Source organism: Mercenaria mercenaria, chromosome 10 (genome assembly GCF_021730395.1).
Source record: "Mercenaria mercenaria strain notata chromosome 10, MADL_Memer_1, whole genome shotgun sequence".
Lineage (NCBI taxonomy): Eukaryota > Metazoa > Mollusca > Bivalvia > Venerida > Veneridae > Mercenaria > Mercenaria mercenaria.
The window spans coordinates 61,655,593-61,663,652 of NC_069370.1; positions in this window are offsets into that span (position 1 = coordinate 61,655,593).

Here is an 8,060-nt window from a genome sequence, read left to right on the forward strand (position 1 = left end):
GAAAGAAGGGAATGTATTTTATGTCCGTATCAATAAAATCTGTGAAAAGATCCTTTGGAAACATTTAACGCAACCAAGTAACATAATAACAGACTCGGCTTCATTGAATCTGTTCATGAGATGTAATGAAATGTGCAACACCCCCACACGTCCCTCTCACTGGCTATTACTGTAAAAATAAATGTACTCCATAATCCCACTATATACACGCTTGTTCATTAAAAGGTAATGACATTTGAAGCATTTAGGCATATGTGAATGCCTGATAAGTATCATATCTTCTTACAGGCATCGATGCTTCAATAGATATCCTTGAAGTTTAGAACATGATAAAGAATAATGGTCCTTGATAGAACATTACACTTAAAACGACAAAGCAACATGCTTAGTATTAACTTAAATAAAAGGTCAAGTTAAGGCTTCAAGTAATAAATTACGATTATACAAAATGTATTATAAATTAATACTGATGTTTGCAAGTAGTTTTTATGCGTAAAATAAACACTAAAAAATATTAGTGAGATATTTCTCTATCTCACTCAGTCTAACTTCTTTTTTTTTTCTCAGTACATACTATGACGTTCAAAAAGTTGTTTGAAAACGTTTCAGTCGGCACAACTTTGTCCTTTTTAAAGCAGATAGATAGGCATTTATCACAAAATCTAAACATCCTATATCTTTATTCACATATTTAGCAATATTATTGTTTACCACTGATATTTAAACCCTTTATATGTATATACATTTTTACATAAATGTTTTTAAACATGCTTTACAATTTACTTTTTAAACGTTTACATGTTTATACATTTTTACATAATTGTTTATAGAGATGCTTTACAATTTACGTTTTCAAAACACTCGTTTTCGGTGATATATGGCCTTTTTGTGTCGTTTCGCCGTAAAATCTCACTACCCTTGAAATATGTTCTGTAAAAACCTCCCTTCTTTGCCTCTGGTTCAGTTCATGTAACAGCTAGACAATCCCATATAGAACAAGTAAGCTGTACTTGAGTTTTCAAAAAAGTAATAGTGTTATCTTGGTTACATAAACTTGCTCTAAGTGTTTTCCTCTACACGTTTTGACTGATTACTAGTTTTGCAGGCAGCCCGTTAAGTGGGTTGTTGTCTTCATTAATTTTACCAGACATCAACTCAAACTTACGCAATATGCAAGCTTACGGTATCTTTCAACGAACTGACGGCATTTACCCGAAAGGTTTTTTTTAAAAATTATTCACATTTGTCGATATTTGATAGCCGATATTATATTATATATTATGTTTTTAAATAAAAAATAAATGCAGTTTGTTTTTAAAAACTCAATGGCGTCATGTTGATTTAAGGGACATAATTACCAATATTCGATTTCTTTGTGTATGTTAGGGTTTCATCTGGCGGGGATACCTTTTATCTACACTGTCCTGTGACTTCGGAACACAGGCGAAGATACCAATACATTGCATGGCACTTCCTTATCATCATTCAACACACACTTTTTTCACTTTCGATGATTTCTAACTGGAGTCCTCTCTAAAATATAAAGTAATTTCACATGGATTCACCAGAAACAAAATCGTTTGAGAGAAAATATCAGAAATGTCTCCCTTATCGGTTACGGTATAATTCGATATCACACTGAAAACAAACTTTTATTACCTGCTTACATATTAAAATAAGACCGATTCATGAAAAATATTCAGATTTATTTAGGCTACCGTGTATCATATAGTGCATCCGCTAAATAACCATGGATATTTACGCACAGTGAAAACAAAAACCAGGAAGAATATCCAACAGGGAAAACCACGTTCTAAACACGCAGCCTCCCCAAACACAAACCCAGCAGGCAGACGCGCACACGATCAACACACACACGCGCGAACAAAACAAACACACATGAACAAAACAAACAAATTAAGAAACACAGTGGGGCACCGCCTTGGAACGGTCAGTGGCAAAACCACCACTGGTGAGCTTAAACCGGTTGATGGTGCACCTAACCTCACTTACCCCTAACGTGTTTATGTGTTATACTATACCATGCATGTCCTCTACTCTAGTACGTTAATGGAAAACTGTTAATGACTTGCTTTTGATGTGCTTTATAGTAACTGTAGTAGCTATAAGTGGAAGTATTTCAAGGGTTGTTTGTCCGATGGGGTAACGACCAAGCCTTCGTATGTAATGATTGATCTTTACCAATATATCGAAATTAAAACAAACACTAATTTCACGAGGCTAGGCAACAAAATTGCTTGTGGTGAGCGGATTAATCACGTCGACAAACCATGATTAAACGGCACATAACGTGATCGTCAACGTGAATTTGAATTTTTCGAAGAATTCTGACGAACCCTAAATTATCTCCAAAGGAGAAGTTTCAAGATCCGTTACCGCATACTGAACAGTTGTCACTCTGAATTAGAAATAGAACATTAGCTTTGAAATAGGCTAATGCATTAAATCAATTGCGTATTTTACAATAAGTAAATCAGCCGTGGTTCAAACGAATTCAATGCTGTCGGAAATAAAAGCAACCATGGACGTTGAATATCATCATTGGCGGCGTATTAAAATCACAGTACGTTAAAAATGTTAAAAAGTTTCGCTGGTTACCGGTATGTTTCGTTCATAAGTCAATTCGACCCAAATCAAATATCACTTCTCCTATGTAAAGCTAAATGGTCCTGTGTAGCAGTTTTTTGTTTCTACAGGCAGAGATAACATGGGCATCTTTGAAAAACTATATACCCAACAACCTACGAATCAAACAACAGAATCATTATTTTTTTGTTTCAGTTAACTCGAGTTGGTGAGATAGTGATTGCGTCGAAAATTTGTCGTGGATAGACTAGAAATTCGTCAGATATCTTACAATAGCATAAGAGATGTCAGTAAGAAACTATTATCTAACCATAAACATGCCTATTTTGGTCGTTTCAGTCAACACCCTTTCAGCAAGGTGTACCATTGGCATTTAAGATAAACGACGGCAGTTTGCGGCATAAATAGAACATTCGTTTATTGTCTTGTAAATTTATTTGATTCGCTGTTTCGTCTTAAAGCTTATAAAGAAACAGTCCTAATGGCAATACCCGTCACCTCAAAGATTTTTTTTTATAAAATATAACGAGAAATGAAATGCTACATTTACAGTCACTAGTCACAGTTACTACTGTGAAATAAATTATGTGTTCATAGCAATTTGGCGCGGCCGACTAATCTCGGCTTAAACCAGCTAAAAAGTACCATTCTTCAATGTTTTCAACGGTGCGAGAGCAACGAGATCGCCCGATCCCTCGGGATTCGGCAGATGACACTTCAAGAAAACAAGTCGAACGTTAACCTTGCAATAAAAATCGACAACGAAATTAAAATGGAAAAATGTAGACAGTTATAAATAATTTTAGCATCCACGTACACCCTGCAACAACGGTCAGAAAAGAAAAAAAAAAACAGATTAATTTAGCAACAATAAATAGATAAAGACACTTGTGTTGACCTGGTAACCCAAGCCGATTGTCTTTCAATTACATTGTGTATGCGTATGTTTTTATCTAATTACGGGGACTCCTATAATTAGATTTTCTGGACGACATACACTATAAATCATTGACGGTCATTTCCAATCAAAACAAAACGTAATGTGTGAGCATACATGATCAAGTAAATGGCCAAATAGCCACAAGAACGTTACATCATATATCGGTTCATCATCAGCAAATTAATATAGCTTTACTCAATGTGTCAACTTTTGCCAATTACGGAAAAATCATTGTGACCCTGAGCTTTTTCTAAATGGTACAAAAATACCCGTTGTTGATGAAGCAAAATTTCTTGGTGTTATCTCTGATAAAAACCTTTCGTTTGTGCCGTATATAAAATACTTGAAAGACAAATGTCTGAAGTCATTGAATCTTTTAAAGGTAATTTCAAATACTGATTGGGGAGCCGATCGCACGGTTTTTTTTAAGACTTTATAGGGCTTTAGATCTAAGCTAGATTACGGTTGTATTGTTTATGGTTCCGCAAGAAAATCTTATTTACAAATGTTAGATACCATCCATAATCAAGGTCTTCGTATTGCTCTTGGTGCATTCCGAACATCGCCAGTTAAAAGTTTATATGCTGAAGTAAACGAAACATCTCTTTACAAACGCCGAGAAAAACTTTCATTGAAATATGCTTTAAGAGTGGCTGCCAACAAATCAAATCCTCCTCATGAAATTATTTTTAAACCAAAGTACTCTGATTCATATGAGGAAAAACCCAAACAAATCAAACCGTTTGGATTTCGCATAAAATCTTCTATGAATGAAACTGACTTTGAATTCGATAGTATTAAAGAAAATTCAATTCCAGATACACCACCATGGACCCTTCATACCCCTACAGTTCTTTTCGATTTGAAAACTGCCTTTAGAAAGTCTGAAACAAACCCTGAAATATTCAAGTCCAAATATCATGAAATCAAATCAACTTACAAGGACTATTTTGCAATTTACACAGACGGTTCAAAAGATGAATCAAAGGTTGGCTGTGCTGCTGTCAGCCTCCTTCATCAATCAAAATTTCGTTTGCCAAATAATGCAACAATATTTTCAGCCGAGACCAAAGCTATTGATTTAGCTCTAAATTTTATTTCAGAGAATAGTGAAGAAAAATTTATTTTATTTTCCGACTCGCTTTCTGTGTTACAGTCAAGTCATAACCGAAATATGGAAAATCCATTCATTCAAAATATTCTTCTCAGGGTTCATGCACTATCTTTCAAAAAGTCTATCATATTCTGTTAGATTCCTGGTCATGTTGGTATTGATGGAAACAAGGATGCTGATACTGCAGCAAAGAAATCCCTTTTATTACCACAATCTAATACAAAATTACCATATACTGATTTAGGCCAAATGTCAACAAATACATCTTATCCAAATGGCAATCGTCATGGAACAATGCTTCGTTCAATAAACTTCATGATGATAAACCTACTTTACGTGAATGGAACTAAGGGAACATATCTGTTCGCAGGGAGGAAGTTATTCTTTCTTGTTGTCGAATAGATCACACACCATTCTTATCTTCTGAACAAAGAACAACGGAACAGATCTGTTCGCAGGGAGGAAGTTATTCTTTCTCGTTGTCGAATAGGTCACACCCGTTTGGCTCATTCTTATCTTTTGAACAAAGAACACCCTGAATTTATACCATGTAAGACACCGCTTACTATTAAACATATTTTAATCGGCTGTGTGGACTTCGTTCCACAGCGAAGTACAAACTATGACGTTCAATCTTTGAAAGAGTTGTTTAAAAAAATCAGTCAGCAATATTTTGTCCTTTTTAAAGCAGATAGGCATTTATCACAAAATCGGAAAATGATATTTTTTTCTTCACATATTTTGCAATATTATTGTCACTAATATTTTACCCTTTAAATACGTTTTTGCGTAAATATTTTTAGACGTGTTTTACAATTTACTTTACCCCTTATATGTTTATACATTTTTACATAATTGTTTTTAGAGATAATTTACAATTTACGTTTTCAAAACACTTGTTTTCGGCGATATATGACCTTTTTATGTTGAATCTAACTCACTCACTTGTTACAAGTTTGCTATATGTAATACCATAAAAATCAATCTGCATTTTCTAACTACAGGACAATTTATCGCTTACGCTAACACGTAAAAAAATCACTTTTGTGTCACAATTTATTTCCAATCAATTTACACTACAGCTGTTCCTTTGATCAGCGAAATATGATCAAGGTTAATTATTGTCAATCAGTATAAACCTGAAATTGAAATCAAATATAACAAGAATATTCCATTTATTGTATTTTAAGGCACTGATGTTGTGTACAATTCAATGTCAATTTATTTTTTCTGCAGAATGCAGGCATATGCTTTTGTTTTAAAGAGGTTTTTAACACGTTTCCAAATCAAATATGTAAAATGATAATGGTTATTGTGACAATTGTTACTAAGATATGGCTATTTCAATGTTTCGTGAAGATATAATTACAGAAGGTAAAATGACTAACTGAGATCGCTGAAATGGAAATATGCTATCCGAAAAATTCTAAGTCTTCATCTGCCACATGTTTTCATATTTCATGACAAATTTTCTTTTAAATTATGACATGGATAATTTTCAGGCGGAAGTTGTAATATACCAAACATTCAATTATTTCAATAATGCTGCCTTAAAAAATTATGACGTTCAAATTTGTACAAAGGAAACGAAACACCTACATCGAGCGAGGACGGGTAGATTCGAAGCCAGTCAGAATTCTTGACAAGCTAACCGGACAAATTAAAACTGATTATTATTTCAGAATTGACATTGGGTGGACTTCACTTTCAAACTTTGACATTCTGAATAAACAAGTGGGATAGTGTGCGTGGTCTGTTCGATTTTACAGTTTTAAGAATTGTTTAGAAAAGTTTTGAATATCAATCTTTTACTTGTGATGAATCTATATCTTGTTTTGAACGTCTACTCGACATGATTTCAATTATGTGTTAATACTGTGAATTCACGAATTTTACCTATATTTACTGTAAATTCAAAAATATTAATTATTTAATATGTATTTGCATGTGTCTGTTAACTTTCGTTGATTAGCAATTAAATGTTGATGTCAAATTTGAAAAAGCATAACATAACCTAAGCTCTAGTGCTCTATGTAAAGTGACCGGATCTGTAGAAAATGTATAATTTTGAAATCAATGTCTCTCTTTATAACGGTCAGTATCAACATTTTCATGTCAGATTTTGTTTCATCTTAATATTCGCATTGTCAAAAAAAGTTTAGGATAGTCTCATACTATCATTAACATTATAACTTAGTTGTCCTCTACAATACTATAAGTCTCAAAATCCTTTTAGTTTTGGAGATTATTTTGATTTTTATCAACAATGCTGAAATGTTTTTCTAAAGATAAGCCATACATTAAATAATCTAAGCCTAATAACTGCTGCCCTAATTTTATGCTTGTACTCGCACAGTGGAAAGGAATTATGGAGACCGCTTTCAAACTCCTATTTAATGGGGATTCAAACCCGCCACCACAGGGTTAGGATCAGATGCTCTACCCCATGGATCAGAACAACTGTTAAGCCTTTATTTAGCTTTTTACATTATTTATGTCTATTTATGCAAAGTACTTATGGAAGGTACTTTTGAAATAGAACACTGGTCTGCATTTGCTTAATAAAAAGCCATTGAACTGATGTACTGTTCTTGCTGTAACGTCCAAACAAGATCATATGTCACATAAACACTCGACGTCAATAAAAAAGATTTAAAAGATCTTATGTTTGTAGGTGTCTTCACACAAGTTAACGATGTGTGTAAACCCCTGGGAAATCATTTTGTAACCATACACAAGAAATTTCACTTTGATAAGCGAAATAAATTACCAGGGAAAAGGTGCACATCCTTTTTTTAAGGCAGATTTTATTTAAAAATTAGACTAGTGTCTGATAAACATTCAAATGTAACAACGACTGTGTGTATGTTCGCCTTTAGCGTCTTTTTCATCAATTTTCAAGCCTACTAACAATTATGTCTACGTGTTACAGTGGGCACAATGCCAAACTTTATAAACTCTCCAGTGCTGCCTCAATGGATTATCACGCCGTAGACACGTTACACGATTTCAAACCCTGTAACATTACACTGGCACCGTGCATACTATTCCTAGAACTATCGACTTAACCTTTAGCCTGCTGGCGGCAATTGATTCCGTGCAGGCTGATCATGGTTTGCAATGTTCGCTATTCAGTCAGTATCTTTTCAATGAACACCCTTTTGAATAATAAATGGTAATGCCCAAATTGAATGATTGACCAGTCCATTTTAAAACTTTAGCAGGCTGAAGGTTAATACATACACCACAATTTACTGGTTCAATGTTTACATATGTACTAAAATCTCTGATATCATGTCACACAAAACAGCAGTGACATTTAGTCTTTTAACTGACCGAGACCAGAGAAGCAATTTATTCTTTCTCTGAAATTTAACTGGATCTCGCAGATACAATAAA